The following is an 18686-nucleotide window of genomic DNA, read 5'->3' as shown; positions in this document are numbered from 1 at the left end:
GCACAGGTATCTATGTGGGCAGTCTATGCTTCATGCTTGATGAGATGCTTAAACATACGCATCTCCTTGAGTCCCAAGAGAGAAATGGTTCCACTATGTTACTCCTGGCTATTTGCCACCTATGTTCCTCCAGTGAGAAGATTCAGTTTGGTTACCAAGTAAGAAGTTTTCCTTTACACTTACTGGAATTTTAAATACCGATGATACAGCAAGACACAGACAGAGATATAAACTGGGTTCACCATAAGATGGCCTGTAGAAATCCTTTTTGCTTTACCTATTCCCCAAAGACAAAAAAACAGAAAACTAGCTAACATCTGTCAGAAAAAAGCAAAGGTATGAGTAAGGCTTTTTCAGAGATTTATATAAAGCAATCACAATTGTGAAATTACATTTTTCTTCACATATAGGTTATATATATTTTTTATGAATGCTTTTACACTTACTCCAAGTGCTAAAGTGAGAATCAATTAAAGCTAGAAATTCTCACGATTTTCATGGAGCGCTACACTTGAAGATTTCAAACGTCTGCTCATTACCGGTTTCAATGCATTTATTTAAATCTAGCATTTACTTTGCTTTTTCTACCTGTAAATAATGCATTGGTAACATCAAAAATTTACTTTGGAGAAGATGGTATTTTTCTCACAGAATAGCTTTGGGGCAGTAGTCTAGAATTTTTGTTAACCCACTGGAAGAATTCCCTTCTCTGCTTGAGATGTTTGACCTTGTGCTCCACAGGGGCCAGTAACTGAACACTCCATATTCCATCAGAGCCTGGCAGTGTGTGTGTGTGTGTGTGTGTGTGTTAGTCCCTCAGTCATGCCCTACTCTTTGTGACTCACGGACTCTAGCCCACCAGACTCCTCTGTCCATGGACTATTCCAGGCAAGAATACTGGAGTGTGTTGCCATTCCCTTCTCTAGGGGATCTTCCCAACCCAGGGATTGAACCTGGGTCTCTGGCATTACAGACAGATTCTTTACGGTCTGAGCCACCAGCGAAGCACAGAGCCTGACAGAAGAGGATTAAACAAATGTTTGTGGCAGTAAGAGCACTCTGAGGCAATCCTCACTATGTCAAAGTTCTCTATACATTCTATACATTGTCTCCTGTGTACATTTTGCCCCGTCTTCCTGCCTGGAAAATCCCATGGACGGAGGAGCCTGGTAGGCTACAGTCCATGGGGTCGCAAAGAGTTGGACACAACTGAGCGACTTCACGTTCACTTTCCTGCCTACAAGGTTGTCACCCCGCCTACTCCACTCTACTGAAACCCTGCTCTTCCCTGAGTGTCTCTCTCTCCATTATCCTCTCCTGATGAACTGAGGCTACTGCCATGTCCCATTTCTTTTTTTTTTTTTTTTAAAGTATTGTGATTTTTATCTATTTGGCTCCCAATATCACATATGTTATCTTGCCTTATACACAATCTTTCGTAATTACATGTATTATATATCAGTAATGGTACTTCCTTGTAGGCCATAGACACCAGTGCTGGTTAACAGAAGTGAAAGGGTACTCACTGGAAGAATATCCAGGTGGGGGTCGGGGATCACACAATTAACAGAAAGCTGGTAGGCCAGGCTTTGTCCATGACTCAAGAACATCAGGAAGGTCAGGATTAGGAAGTAGGAACCACAGTAACTTGTAACAGCAGGAACAGAGTGGTCAGAGCACCATTAGGACGACAACTGTTCAAAAGTCATAGGAGCCCCCCCAACCCGACTCCCCAACAATGTCTTAGAAACAAACATCCAATTGACACATTTAGGCCATAGACAGAACTTCCTATTCTGCTAATGGTCCAGGAAAAAAAAGTATAATTTGATCCTCATCATCTTTCTAGAAGGGAAGGAACAGGCATGAAATTGACATGCCAGGAGAAGGAGGGGATTTTCAAAAAGGAACTTGGGGGATCCTTAGGAAGAAGCATGAGTGCCAAACAGCCACCCACTTACCAACTTAACAGACAATTAATTCCTGAAGCACAGGGAACAGGCTTTATACCACTTCATCTATAAAGGGGGCCAGTAATGCCTTGGAAAAGTAGATGGCCAGACATGTGCTGATAGAAAGGAAAATTGGGATAGAAAGAGGTGATATTAATATTTATTGAAATTCTATGACTGGGCTACACATGTTTATGAATGCAGGCATTACTCTGTTGCTCACGTGAGTCAAAACCATGTAAGCAGCCCCCATCCAGAAAGCTGTCTTGTGAGACATCTGTTGTGTGTGCACTGAAGTTGTGCACAATCTAGAAATAACAGTAGAGATTGTATATCATACGGTTCTTAGTGCTGCTGCTGCTGCCGCCAAGTCACTTCAGTCATGTCCAACCCTCAGCGACCCCACGAACTGCAGCCCTCCAGGCTCCTCTGTCCATGGGATTTTCCAGGCAGGAGTACTGGAATGGGGTGCCATTGCCTTCTCCATTCTTAGTGCAGTATCTATTAAAGGTATTCAGTCAATTGCAATTATAGTTAAAATGGTGGTTTATTATCAGAGTTAAGATTCTTCAGTCTCATGCAGGGGGCGATTTTTAAAATTTTCTCTTGACCAATCATTCAGCTTGTCCAAAAACTCCACAGAGGAAAGAAGAAACCCTGTATTTAAATCTCTCATCATTGTTAAAGTAAGACTCTTTGGGGGTTCTTGGGTGACCTGCTGCTGCTGCTGCTGCTGAGTTGCTTCAGTTGTGTCCGACTCTATGTGACCCCATAGACGGCAGCCCACCAGGCTCCCCCGTCCCTGGGATTCTCCAGGTAAGAACACTGGAGTGGGTTGCCATTTCCTCTCCAATGCATGAAAGTGAAAAGTGAAAGTGAAGTCGCTCAGTCGTGTCTGACTCTTAGCGACCCCATGGACTGCAGCCCACCAGGCTTCTCTGTCCATGGGATTTTCCAGGCAAGAGCACTGGAGTGGGGTGCCATTGCCTTCTCCACTTGGGTGACCTAGCAGATATCAAACAGGCTGAATTAAGTGTTAGCAACCACGTAAAAAAAATTATACAATGAATAACCCTTTCCAGCTGCTAAATTTGAAAACAAATAAGTAAAATGAGTTAACAAAAACAAAAACCTCGGCCCTCCCCAAACCCAGAAAACGTGATGGGAAATAAACACGCTCGCCTGCCCCATTTTGCATACGGAATATTTTCAGTGTTCTGCTTTACCTAGTGATTTCCTCATTTCGGAGTTAAGCCGTACAAATAAAGGAAGATGACAGTGTCAGGAAACTCACGTCCATCCCCTTTCCTATGAGTTTGCCAGCTGCCAAAGTGCTGACCAGAGTTGGAAGGTCAGCAGTCATCTGTGGCCAGATGTGCTTCATTATGATAAACACTTGGATGCTGAAAACGGTTCTGTTCACAGATAGTTTACAATTTAGGTGAGAGATAGAAATGTGAGAAAGTGTCACTGCTGGGAATCTTATTTCATGTTTGAACACAATTAACCAGCTGATAAACAGGCTTTTGTTTTCCATATGAATGGCCAATGTCCATTCATTTGGGACACTGTCTTATCCAATGGGCAACAATACCAATAAAGTTTATGAATCTTGGCTCTCTTCTGCTCTAAAGCCTGTAGTAATCTCCTGCATTGGAATCAAGAACCTTAATTGAGCATGCAAAATAATTATCTTCCAGAATCCACCTGATGGTGATGCCATGGAAGATTATCTTGTTTTGAACTGGAAATAAGACTAAAAATCTCTCTTAATTTCAGTAACTCTTAATTTTGGTAAAATCAGAACTCTTAAATTTAGTATAATCAGAATATGCTTGCAAGTGCCCGTGTTCTATATTTCACGTTTATGTGGGTTAAACTTGAAGAAATATACTTTATCACATTTCTAAAGATATTCTAAAATTTTAAAAAGCATATGACAGCATTTTATTATCCAGATTATCTTGTAGCCATTTTCTAAGCGCTTAGTATTGATAAAATGCTGAGGACTTTTCATTGTCACAATATTTAACCACAAACTATAAATTTTGCATCTTCTCTTTCCTTTTATCTGCTCACCATACATTTTCCCACTGTTCCATGTTCACCCCTTTTTTTGTAAATAATAAGGTCACCTGTTCCTGTTTTGGCTTCATAAATGAAGATGACACATGATTGCATTGTTTTGTTTTTTTTTTCCTCACAGTGGTGATTGAAAAGAAAAGCCACCTATATCCTCTTGCTTAGATTCCCTTGAGAAGTGAGAGGAAAGCGAGCTGTGTAGCCTAGTAACTGTGGAACATATTTCCTGTATAATGTTCAGAACTTTGGCAAGGTAATTATTATTGCTATGAAACTTCTGGTAAAATTTGTGAAAGAAAGGAAATAACATTATCAGCTTTCCCATGTTGACTCAGATATGACTAGATCAGTTTAAGAAGGCCAATCAGTAGAGTTTTTCATTTATTCCCCCAATAAATAGGTGTTGAGTACTACTACTATATTCTATTTACTTGAGGATAGAATTATAAATAATGTATGCTTCAGTTCCCAAGGAATTAATAGCCAGTGTGTTAGGTTGTCCTGGTAGTAGCAGTGATGCATACTGATGATGACTTTGGTTTGTGTTGAGGAAGAAATGTTAGGAAGCAGGTATATTCCCTGGGAAATCCACACTAACTTAAATTTTTAACCGGTTACATCTATTACCACAGAATTGCTTAAATGTGATATTTCTTATTGATTCCTATCAGTCTTAAATCTCATTTATATTTTAATGAGCATCAAGGTTCTTAAAAAATTTCAAAGACCAGACATCCAATGGTGCGATCAAACTTCAATCAAATACAGAAACTTTTCTTAGCTCCTCTGACTGGAAAAGTGCTTCATACTCTGTAAGAAATGTGTTCATTAACATAAAGGATTTCATCTCCTTGTGGAGATGGCGTATATATATACACACACGTACGTATATATAATATACAGTGTACATATGTGTATACAGTGCTCTTGCATATTCATTTACATATAGTTGTGAATCAATGTGGTATGGACCACATATAAAAAGTGGCGAAAAAGAAGTGAAATACAAGTGTTAGTCGCTCAGTCGTGTCTGACTCTGTGACTCCATGGACTGTAGCTCATCGGGCTCCTCTGTCCGTGGAATCTTGAGGTAAGGATACTGGAGTGAGTAGCCGTTTCCTTCTCCAGGGGAATCTTCCCAACTCAGGGATTGAACCCATTGCCTATAAAATGGCATTTTATTCTAAATATTAGATCATTGTGGGGTGAGGGTTAGTCATAGAGAAGGGTTATTATTAAATTTGACATAAAATGATGTACTATATTTTAATAAAGAATAAAACATATATGTTCTCATCATGGAAATAGAGAAAGGATAAGAGAAACCATATCAAGGACTTAATGTGGTGAATTATTTCAGGAAATGGAGTATCTTGGCCCTTTCACTCCAGCCAAAGAGTTGGTATATGGCACTGTTTTCTTTAGGTTGCAATCTTGCTGATGAAGAATGGCTTACAGTGAATTATTTTCCAGGAGCAATCACCTTATAGTATCAATGACTCTTGAGCTCTCTTGCTTAGCAGTTTTATTATTTACCTATTAACTGTATGTGTTACATAATTATCATGAACTGAGAAGTATTTGTTGACTTTTATCTGACCAGCCTTGGGCCAGGTTTTAGAGAGCAGAGCAAAACTGTAAACCATGATCCTTTCCTGTAAGGGGATTCTGGAATTATTGGATAGCCTACTCTCTGGCCATATATTTGAAAATACAATTACTGGTAATACGGAAAGGGACGTGTGTTCCTGCTATAGAAAGACAGGGCTTGTATCTAAGGGCTTTTTAGAAACTGCAGAAAACACAATACCAGCAAGCAGAGGCTTCTGATCTGTACCTTAGGGAATTCTGCACTTTGGAATGCCTTCCGCTACATTTTTTATGATTCCTATTGGGGGCTAGGACCTACAGGATCCAAGAGTGCCATCCAGGTCAGGCACCTGAGTTCAGACCACAGTGTTTCTTTCTCAGGATCACATGAGACTGAGCTTCCAAAATAAGGCTGATGCGTTGATTTGCGGTGAATCTCACTAATTTTGAACAAAGGAGGAGTTTAGGGCCCGAGGTTTCTTGGGCCACAGGGACAGTTCTCAGCTCTCTGAGTCCAGGTCATATGGCTTCTCTGATCTACAGCATCAGATTGTGGCAGGGACAGAAGCAGGCACCCTTCACTTTGTGCCCGTCCCTACCCCTGCCCTGCCCCGGTTGTAACCTAGACCAGTTACCCTGCTCCTTCCACAGGCTTTTACCATGTCAGGCAGATTTCTGGCACTGGCTGTGCCTCTCTCCTTTGAGGGATTTCTAGAATGTTGCTCCTTGATGTTCATCAGCCCTTCTGATCACGTTCTCTGTTGCCTATGATTGACGTGTTGATACTTTCCTGGGTTAGTCTTAGGCTTTGCTAGGAATGGATGGATGTTCCTTGTGTGAATAGGACCATTCTTCTTGCTCAGATCATGGGGCCGTCACCAATCCTCCTCACTGGTGGCCACAGATGGTCAACACTGAAAGGTAGTAAATTCTAGAAATGCAATGACTTTAGCTAAAGATTTCAAGGGAATACATATTTAGAAGATATTTTATTCTCTGTTAAACTAAAAAATTCCATGTGATAAAATTATAACAACAGAAAATGATAGATCTATATTGTCTCAATGCAAATGCATTCTGAAGAGCTATAGCTTTATGAATAAGAATGGCATCGCTGTCTTGTTCAGATATTTCAAGCCATGAAATAATTTAGGAAATGACACACTAGAAAATGAATAACATGAAAAGGTTGTTCTTCAACCTGAACAGGAAGAGAGGGAGCCTGGATACTAAGATCTCCATATGCACTGACTAGACAATAGACAAATATGGAACTATTACTTCTCTACCCATTATTCTGAACTAAGTCTTTATTTCTACCTTCTATGAGCCCATGAATTTTGTAGTATATTTGAAACTTAATTATGTATATAGACATAATTCAGGCATTCACAATAGTCATTAATCACCCACTGGGTGCTAATTACACATATTTTAAAATTGTTCAAATGAATGGAATGTATACCTTGGTCTTGTTCCTGTGCTAGCATCTACTGTAAAAAGCACAACTTTTTTTTTTTTTTTTTGAGTAATTGTTACATTATACCTTAATTAATACTTAATATTACTGCAAAAGGGGCTTCCCTGATAGCTCAGTTGGTAAAGAGTCTGCCTACAATGTATGAGACCCCAGTTAGATTCCTGGGTCATTAAGATCCACTGGAGAAGGGATAGGCTACCCAATCCAGTATTCTTGGGCTTCCCTTGTGGCTCAACTAGTAAAGAATCCGCCTACAATGCAAGTAGACCTGGGTTCAATTCCTGGGTTGGGAAGATCCCCTAGAGAAGGGAAAGACTACCCACTCCAGTATTCTGGCCTACATAGACTATAGTCTGTGGGGTCCCAAAGAGTTGGACACAACTGAGTGACTTACACCTTCATTTTACTGCAAATGTTAGATTTTAAAATTTTGTATGTCCTAAATAAGAGAGTGTTTTCCCATAAATTATTTAGACAGTTAAAATGCTACTGCAAGGGGAAATCATAATCTACAGTTTTATTATCTAATGTATTCAAATTTATATGTTTTCTGCATGTTTTGTGATCCTGTCTTAATAGTCAATGAACACTATGATAACACTAATAGACCAAAAATTAGTATAATAACTCTAAATTTCAGTTTCTTATAATTAATATTTCAATTTGCTTATGAAATTTTTAAAAAGTTTCCTTGTTTTCTTTCACTTCCCTTTTTAAAAAAGCTTTTCTTTTTTGAAAGAAAACATAAGAAATTGTGATGATTTCAGTTAGGCAAATTTCATATTTTAATGGTAAACTAAATTATTTAAAACCACAGATAGCTTTTCTTCCATCATAAAGAAAATAATTTTTTTTTAAGATACCAGCTGCTCCAATGATTATTTATAAATTTTAAACAGCTATTTCATACATTCTAACTTTGGTTCATGGGCCACACAAAGATGGATAGACTCTTGTAAATGACCAAGAAAAATTCTCCGATCATACTTGATGCTTGTAAGTCATCAAAGAGTGCTTGCTTTCAAAAGAATTATTATACTTCCAGCTTGCTTGCCTTAGGGAATGTCAATTAAATCCAAATTATTTTATGACAGAGATTTTGCCATTTTTAGAGACAGGGTAAGTGAACTAGAAATGACAAAAATCAAATGAGAAATGGAAAAATAAAGTTTGATATTTACCTGTAAATTGCTTATCTTTCAATTAAGCAATGGTTTACTCTTGCCAAGTGTCCCCATTTGCAGATGTCTATTAAAAATAAGCTGTTTTCATTTCCTGCTAGTATACAATTTAGCTTCTTTTAATGCATGCTTGTGCTCAGGGTTTTCTGAAGAGCCTTGTATTATCTTTGCATCTAGTCCTTATAAAGAATCACTTTCAGTGTGTGTGGCCTGGTTCCTAACAGTCTATCGATTCATTGAATTTCCTGAATTTCAGAAAGACACCAATTGATTCTTTATGCTGCCTGGCAGAGCAGTTCTCAATTTTTGTCTGTTTCTTCCCAACAACAGTCTTAAGAAGAAAAGGTTTTCCTTACAATGCCTTGAAGGGTTTACTGAATCATACATCACCAAGAACATTTTAAAGCATTATTTTGTCTGTTATTTAAAGTGGAAAATGCTGTCCCTTAAGACACTGGCATTCTGCCATTTGCCTCCAGAATATTTCATGGTTCACTGTCAGGACTGCTGCTTTTCCTAGAAGAACATATGGGCCATTTTGGAGAATTTTCTGAAACATTCAGATGCTGAACATATAACTGTATATACTTGGTTTCCAACAAATACTTTTTTCCTGAAATTTTAATGCCTAATGGAGTTTTTGAAACTTACTGAAAAGTGCATGAAAGCATGGTAACACCAAAGGAGGATTGTGAGCTGGAGGTAGACAAGATGAAATACAATCAATGCAGAGTTTAGCATCATTAGAATATATTTTTGTGGTTTTATTATTTTTCATTGGAGTATTTCTCCTTTTTTCTTATCCTTCTTTTTCTCTCAAACTTCTCCTCCTCCTGTTTCTTCTTCAGTTCAGTTCAGTTCAGTTCAGTCGCTCAGTCGTGTCCAACTCTTTGCGACCCCATGAATCGCAGCACGCCAGGCCTCCCTGTCCATCACCAACTCCCGGAGTTCACTCAAACTCATGTCCATTGAGTTGGTGATACCATCCAGCCATCTCATCCTCTGTCGTCCCCTTCTCCTCCTGCCCCCAATCCCTCCCAGCATCAGAGTCTTTTCCAATGAGTCAAGTTTTGGCATGAGGTGGCCAAAGTACTGGAGTTTCTTCTTAGTGACTTCAAATTGTCACTACAAAATATGTTAAATGTGGGAGAATCCTCTTGTATTCTGTGATGTAGATAAATAAGTCATTGGAATGTGGTAGGAGTTGGCACACTTGAGGATGATTATGTCATTAAAACTGCATCCAGACAATCTGAGAATATGTCACCTGAAATGTTCTGTAAACACCTTTCTTACTAAAACACCTGTTTGTTCGATGTTGTATATTTTCAACAAAACATTTAAAACAAGCAATTAAAATTAAAGTACAACTGCATTCTGAACAGAAGAGCCAATCACAGCTCCAATAAAGGCTTGTTTCCCCCTTTGTACAGTCTATTGTATCAGTGACTAGAACTGAGCAGATTCTAGTGAGAAGACACTAGAATATGTATATAACTATTATACCAGATTGATTCTTCGTTGGTAATTTGGTGAACAATTCATTGATTTGCAAAATTATGGAGCAAGGTGTCTCTTAAATGAGGGATAATCTGCAAATGGGTCTATGATGATTAAGGAAGAATGGGGGAGAACAAGAAAATAAAACAATATAATAATTATGTTTTAAATCTTGAAATCACTAGTGACTCCATAGTCAGGGACCTCTGCATAGAAAGTCTTTTACTCAAGCAAACATTGGCTCTTTCCATATCCTGAAGAGCTGAGAAGTTGGAGAAGACAGAGGTGATGATGGTCAGAGAAAGATAAAAAGGGAAAATGAAAATACATACATGATAGATTCTCTGTAACATCACAGAAGGGATGAAATCAGAGATAGATTATAGACGCTGTGCCCTTTGGGGAAATCAAAAGTAAGTATGGCCACGTGTCTTACCATTTCAATTATTTCATTTTCCCTCTCATGTTTCAAATATATATAGATAGGATCTGGTTGTCATCTCATTCTCACTCTATGTGTTATTTTTGTGGCTTGGCTGTGACACCAACAAGTGTGAGAATAAGAAGTCATGGCCATCTCTGGACTACTGTATGGTTAGTGGCATCCACTTGCTCCCTAAAGATTTCTTTAAAGGACAGGGATAAGGAAAGCTTGTGAAAGATCCTGTTAGGCAACAGTCTGGGGAACAGTGGACTCCCTAATCACCCAGGCCACGCTGGCGGAGGAAAACAATGATTCCTTTACTCTGATGGCAATAGAGCAACCAGGAGAAACAATGGAGGAATGATTTGTTTACTCTTACCTTCTAGAGGCCAAGTCAAGAGAAAAGAATCCACACTTCTTGAGAAATGTTGAGAGTAGTTGTTTTTCTGCTTGATGACTGGTTAGTATATTTCATTTATCCATAACCACAATATGATTATTTACATATGACTCACATAATATTGGGCTTCCCTGGTGGCTCACTGGTAAAGAACCCATCTGCCAATGCAGGGGAAGCAGGTTTGATCCCTGGGTCAGGAAGATTCCCTGGAGAAGGAAATGGCAGCCCACTCCAGTATCCATGTCTGGGAAATCCTATGGACAGAGTAGATGGAGAAGCCTGGTGGATGCAGTCAATGGGGTTGCAAAGAGTTGACTAGGACTTAGCGACTGAATAACAATAATACATTCTATTAAAATGGTGTTTGTCTTTTGATTAGGATATTTTCATTAAAATTTGGTGAATGAAAGTATAAATGTGGTTTTAGGCAATCTCTTTAACAAATGGTGCTGGGAAAACTGGTCAACCACCTGTAAAAGAATAAAACTAGAATACTTTCTAACACCATACCCCACAATAAACTCAAAATGGATTAAAGATCTAAATGTAACACCAGAAGCTATAAAACTCCTAGAGGAAAACATAGGCAGAACACTCTGACATAAATCACAGCAAGATTCTCTATGATCCACCTCCCAGAGTAATGGAAATAAAAGCAAAAATAAACAAATGGGACCTAATTAAACTTAAAAGCTTTGCACAATGAAGGAAACTATAAGCAAGGTGAAAAGACAGCCTTCATAATGGGAGAAAATAATAGCAAATGAAGCAACTGACAAAGAAATAATCTCAACAATATACAAGCAGCTCATGTAGCTCAATACCAGGAAAATAAATGACCCAATCAAAAAATAGGCCAAAGAACTAAACAGACATTTCTCCAAAGAAGACATACAGATAGCTAACAAACATATGAAAAGATGTTCAACATCACTCATTATCAGAGAAGTGCAAATCAAGACCACAATGAGGTACCATGGCATGCTGGTCAGAATGGCTGCTCTCAAAAAGTCTACAAACAATAAATGCTGGAGACGATGTGGAGAAAAGGGAACCCTCTTACACTGTTGGTGGGAATGCAAACTAGTAGAACCACTATGGAGAACAGTGGAGATTCCTTAAAAAACTGGAAACAGAACTGCCATATGACACAGAAATCCCACTGCTGGGCAGACACATTGAGGAAACCAGAATTGAAAGAGGCACATGTACCCCAATGTTCATCGCAGCACTGTTATAGCCAGGACATGGAAAAAACCTAGATATCCATAGACAGACGAAGAGATAAGAAAGTTGTGGTACATATACACAATGAAATTCTACTCAGCTATTAAAAAGAACTCATTTGAGTCAGTTCTAATGAGGTGGATGAAACTGGAGCCTATTATACTGAGTGAAGTAAGTCAGAAAGGAAAGCACCAATACAATATATTGACACATATATGTGGAATTTAGAAAGAGGATAACGATGACCCTATATGTGAGACAGCAAAAGAGACACAGAGATAAAGAACAGACTTTTGGACTCTGTGGGAGAAGGTGAGGGTGGGATGATTTGAGAGAATAACATTGAAACATGTATACTGCCATATGTGAAAGATGACCAGTCCAAGTTCAATGTATGAAACAGGGCACTCAAAGCCAGTGCACTGAGACAGCCCTGAGGGATGGGATGGGGAGGGCGGGGGTGCTCGGGACTGGGGGACACATGTACAGCCATGGCTGATTCATGTCAATGTATGGCAAAAACCAACACAATATGGTAAAGTAATTAGCCTCCAATTTAAATAAATAAATACATTAAAAAAAAAAAAAAAAAATAAATGCATCTTTACGAAATTCCCAAATAGATAAATCCTAAAAAGGAACTTTGGAGGAGGATGATGTTCTACTGTGGCCTTTTAGTACATCTAACCTTATCTACCCCTCAGCCATCACCCTCACAGTCCTGATTTCTCTGACCATTTGCTGCTTTTGCTTTTACTTACCCTGAGACATATAACTTGGAGCTAGGGCTCACAGTACAGCACAAGATAGTGTTTTACTAGAATGCTTACCAGATGCGGACAATCGTTTAAATATTTCTATTCCAGAGACACACCTTTGATTTCTGTGTTTGAATATTTATTACAAACAACATGTTCCGTGTTTATTCAAAGGTTCCCAAATCCTGAAATCTATTGCATAGTAGAACTGAACCAATTTTAAGTCCTACCACCCCAGGAAGCCCAAGATATTTGGAAGATCTAAAAAGCCTGTAATGTACACACATGTCAGTACCCCACACCCAGAGGCAGAATGATTCTCAAAATGTATATTTTAAGAGAGTGGTGTGGGGTGTGGGGAGGGCTGCGTACGCTGCTGTATTCAAGTCAGTAAAGCATATCATTATCCTAGATTTTCTCAAAGGGAGTTTAGCTTCCGAAAATACTGCTAAGACCTTGATAGAGTGAAGTCTCACCTGTGAAATGATCCTTTGGACTTCCCTACATTTTTTTGCCCTTCACATTCAAAAGTGGTGCTTCAGATGGTGTCAGCGTATTTGTCAGATCTCCATCCATCAGTAGGCCTCCTGCTTGACTTGTTTATGCAAGCCCTGACTAGCAGGGAACAAGGGCAGCTGCAGAGCACAGGGAGAAGGGCTATGATAATTGCAGGCAGAGAATGCCACTGTGCCTTCTCTCATGCCCAGGATGCATGACCTCTGTTCTCATAGAGACAGGCATGACATGAGGGAAATAGCATTCGTGACATCTTTTATAGGATATTAAGTCTAAAAAAGCCTTTTAAAACTCCAGTGACTTAAAAATCTCTACTCTTGAGAGTACAAGTTGAGTACAAATGATGAGGCAGTTGACTCTAGATAATCACCAATGCTTCTTTTTACATAGTTTATGATGACAGTCATTTGCTCACCTTCACTTTATGCTAGAAAGACACAACTCATGCTCCTCCATTCACCAGGGGCTTGTGGAAGAAACGATGAATCCCACTCTGACTCCAGGGTTGAGACGATTTCTTTCTGTGACATGCACAAGCCTCGTGGTGCTAGGCCCTAGAAGAATGACATGTAGTGTATCACGAAGAAGCTGGTTGTCTTATGTGCTATGAAAATGCCACAAGCTCTGGATCACTGGCGAGAAATTAACAAAGACCAGCTCTGTAGGTTGCTTGTTATTGTCCTTTGATATCACCACTAGAATAATTCTGTCTTCAAGTTTTGTCAGTCTTGTTGCATTAGTGAACAATTTAATAGGGCCCTATCCCATCACTTCATGGGAAATAGATGGGGAAACAGTGTCAGACTTTATTTTGGGGGGCTCCAAAATCACTGCAGATGGTGATTGCAGCCATGAAATTAAAAGACGCTTCCTCCTTGGAAGGAAAGTTATGACCAACCTAGATAGCATATTCAAAAGCAGAGACATTACTTTGCCAACAAAGGTCCATCTAGTCAAGGCTATGGTTTTTCCTGTGGTCATGTATGGATGTGAGAGTTGGACTGTGAAGAAAGCTGAGCACAGAAGAATTGATGCTTTTGAACTGTGGTGTTGGAGAAGACTCTTGAGAGTCCCTTGGACTGCAAGGAGATCCAAGCAGTCCATCCTAAAGGAGATCAGTCCTGGGTGTTCACTGGAAGGACTGATGCTAAAGCTGAAACTCCAGTACTTTGGCCACCTCATGCAAAGAGTTGACTCATTGGAAAAGACCCTGATGCTGGGAGGGATTGCAGGCAGAAGGAGAAGGGGACGACAGAGGATGAGATGGCTGGATGGCATCACCAACTCTATGGACATGAGTTTGAGTGAACTCTGGAAGTTGGTGATGGACAGGGAGGCCTGGAGTGCTGCGATTCATGGGGTCGCAAAGAGTCGGACACAACTGAGTGACTGAATTGACTGATACATACTTTGGTATGAATGCTGACCATTTTATAGCCATACTTTATGCAAATTTGCAACTTCCCACTGGAACTTCCAATCTAAAGGGTATACAGTAAATCTTAGTTGTATTGAAATGTATAGTCCAAATGGCACAATACACAAGTACCATCTTTTTTATCCACTTATCTCTTTCATACGCTTAGTATTTAGCTACTAAAAGAGAAAATGTTGATGTTTACTTGGTGGTAATTAATAATATTAGCTCATTTTCAGTATCCTATAGAACATACAATTTCTCTACATCCACTCATATTTCAAAATTCACTCAGATATTTCAAGTGGCTAAACCAGCTTCCTCTTTGACATGCTTAGAGGAGACCCTAGGTTTGACATTTTATGCTTTTAAATGCACTATGAATCATTCTGCCAAACTCCTGCCCTTCATGTGAATGATATATTTTATTTACACTCTTAGAAAAAAATCTATGCATAGCCATTATTAATCACTCACAGCTTTAAGAATGATCTTACCTTTTGGCTATTCATCAAGATCGGTATCCTTCCTGTTAGAAAGAGACACATCATAACTGATGTACAATCAAACTGTAGATGGACCCAAGTACATGGCTATTACCAGAATAGATGTCTCTCCACTTGAGGATTACCACATGTGTAAATGTACACACACACACACACACACACACACACCTACCTCTGTATCCATTCTGACAAGTCTCTTTAAAATGCCAAACTGCCCAGACAATGTCATCTCTCAGATAATACACCACTATGATATTGAAGAGCAGCACATCATTTCCCAAAGCTGTATCCACCGCTGAGCAAGGCTAATAAGACATTGAACAACTGGAAACAGCAAGAATTCAAAGACCATAATCTGATATGTTTTATCAAAAGCAGGAGGGGAGGAAAACTGTTAAATGAATTCTCTCTGATGAGAGAGAAAACTATTTATAATTGAGTCATATCTCTATTTAAAAATTAAAATAATTTTTCTGCCTTTGACAGTAATTGTAATGCATGCTTTTCATTGGTAAAAACTATTAACTGGATTCAAAAATGGATTTAAATCCATTTTTTGGTAGACATTCTCATGTAGCTCTAAAATGTTGACTGAAAATCACGTAAGTGATGTTTTTACCAGTCCCAAGGGAAAAACGAAAAAACAAACAAGCAACCAAAACAACCCAGAACTTAAAATATCTTTGATTTTTCTTTTCTCTTTAGCTACTACTCTAAATTTGTATTGGGATGAGAATTAGAAAAGGCCAAACATTTAGCTAGCTTCTAAAAATTTTTAGATAACAGAACAAAATGAGGTATAAAATGTTTCAGAGTAAGATTCTTATTACAAAACAACTGTCTTCAAATATGTACAACCTTTAAAATATTGCTGAAATAAATATACCATGAGATAGACATTTAGCTAAACAGGTAGCATTTTAAAATCACAAGATCAAGGAAAACATTGCAGTAAGGCTTTGAGTCTTAGAAGATGCTAAGAACTCTCTTTTCAACAGAATGTTTAACTCCCTGGGCATTAAGGAATTACTTAATAGAAAAGGAAATAACCCATGGGAGAAAATGTAGCCAGCAGTAAAGCCGCTTACAATTTTTGATAGGCCCCTAGTATAGTACAGTAGAAAGGCAAATGATTCTCTGCTCACTCCAAAACTCTATTTCTTAAGAGTTTCTCATTCATTAATTTTTCTTTGCTGGCATTAAAGTCTTCTAAAGAGACCGGCTGGGATATTGAGCTTGTTATGAATATCCTTCTTACTGATTTCCTCACTTCATGGAAGGCACATCTGCAAGACACAGGATCTAATCCCAATTTAGACTTTTATAACTAAACCCTAAAGTAAAGAAAGGCAGAAGTTGGAAGAAGTTGCTGCAGGTAACAGGGGTATATTGCTTGCCATTAAGTGTCTTAAGCGCAGAGTAGTCAATCTTTCTTAAGGTAGATTTAGTGAATGCTTACAGAGTGCCTGGAACTGTGTGAAATGCTGATGAGAAGACAAACATGGCAAGCAGAGATTCCTTTTTTTCAAGGAGCTCACATTCTAATATGTGAAACTCATGTGAAAATATTAATAACAACATTATAATATGACATGGACCACAGAATAGCTGAGGATACAATTCCATAGAAACAAATACTCCAGAATTATACCTTATGTGAGCTTTAGACACATTGTGGAAAAGCCATCCTTTATATTTAAAAAATAATTTTCTGAAGCAATAATTTTGTGATCTCATATACCACACTCCTTTAAAGAGAGCACCCCACTTTTTCTCATATCAAGCTAGCAGTCTCGGTCAGTGGTTCCTCTAAGGCATGATAATTTGAAGCAGCAGCGTTCATTATCTCCAGGTTTCAGGAAAGCAAAGTCAGAGACAAAGGGATACCCCTTTAGGGTCTGGATCCCTTTAGCCTGTTACATTTCAACCATCAAACCTGCACAAGATGTGCCCAGATTAGTCAACAAGCAGATGATTAGAGATAAAACCTCTCATCTTGGGATAAATTTAATCCAGGCAGCATGCGCTCTTTGGTCATTTTATAAATATAGCATTTTAGAACAGCATTCTCAGAGATCCAGCAGTGCATCTCCAGCATTGTAGCTAAAATATTCAAATAGAAATAAAAATAACTCCCCAGAAAGTCGCTGGCATTCATGTTTTTGTTGGAGAATAATTACAGAAGTCAATTGAAAAGCTAACTTTAAGAGATGTCCAAACACTACCTCTCACCCCCGCAGAAATGCTAATGACTAGTGGTATTATGGTCCTAAAGCCAAGGTTCCAAAACCTTCTCTTTCCCAGACTGATGGTGTCACAATCACTGGCCAGAACCAGGCGCTCGGGAAGGAAGCAGCAACTCCCCCTGGACAGAAAGGAGATCCAACCCTACATCTCTGGGGGCAGCAGAATTTAGCCCTGAAGGCTTAATGTTTCTAACCCTGTTATTTTCTAATCCTATTACTACAATGTTGAGGTGAATTGAATACATTTCCTTCTTTATCTCTGTGCGATCTCACCTGTTTCCTTTGATAATGACTTTTGACTGACCCTGCAATCAGTTTTGCTTCTTTAATTCTTAAAAAGAATATATACACCATCTAAACGATATCTGTGTATCCTAACGTGCAGAGCGGTGTTTCCTCGCGGCGCCTCACAATAAAGCTGGTATTACAGTTGACTACACACCCAGTCTGTGATTTCTTGCCTTTTATTAACCCAACTTATTATATCAAAAATCATGGTTTCCACTGATGACAGATTCAGCATACACATATTCACACTAATGTGTGTGTTTATGTGTGTGTGGAATAGCTACACAATGAGTTATTGAGTTGTATATAGAAAAAGTGCTAGCAACTGCAAATTACAAGGATATAATGCCATCAAGGGGTTTAATGGTGACATCATAAATCACAAGAGCAAGGTATAAATGGCCTGGGCTTCCCCACTCTCAGATGCTGCTAGTGCTATGATTTTAAAAGTTGTCTACTCTCCCCCGATCATGATTCCCTGATACATGGATAATTCATGTAATGATTTTCATCTTCTCCAATTCTCTCCACTTATTCTCATAAACTTCAAACCTTCTCTCTAACACCCAGAAAGAATCTGTCTTCCCCGCCTCTGCTCTTATATTAGAGCAGCTATATTTAAATGGAACCCTGGATTGTCCCAAGTTGAAATATAATAATTCTAAAAATCTTGCCATTCTGGGCTAGGTGTCACACTCAGGCAATATGACAGACAGGTGACAACACACCCAAGAATTAAGAGATTTCTCCCCTTGGATAACAGTGCACTTCATGCACTATTCTCTTTTCCTTGGAGACTAGGAAATCTAATTACTCGACTACCCCTATTAGGACTGCAAACATATAAATGTGTTTTATAGTTTTGCTTTTTTATTCACATCTAAAGTTCAGTGAATCCGAGTACTTTATTACTTATGTCCTAAATGATTCCCTTTTCTCTGATGCTGTCTTACAGAGGAATATATTAACATAAAATAATAACTCGCCCAAACTTTTGTCCAAATTTAAATATGTCCTCGCAAAGCCAGCCCCATTCTAATTGCTTTTATGTGTCACTTTAGAGCTAAGAGACCCAACCTCCTGGCAGCTTTGCTTTGGGTCTTAATTAGCCACTTAACT

The sequence above is a fragment of the Bos mutus genome, chromosome 7 (assembly GCF_027580195.1).
Source record: "Bos mutus isolate GX-2022 chromosome 7, NWIPB_WYAK_1.1, whole genome shotgun sequence".
NCBI classification, from domain to species: Eukaryota; Metazoa; Chordata; class Mammalia; order Artiodactyla; family Bovidae; genus Bos; species Bos mutus.
This window is presented reverse-complemented; position numbering follows the sequence as displayed.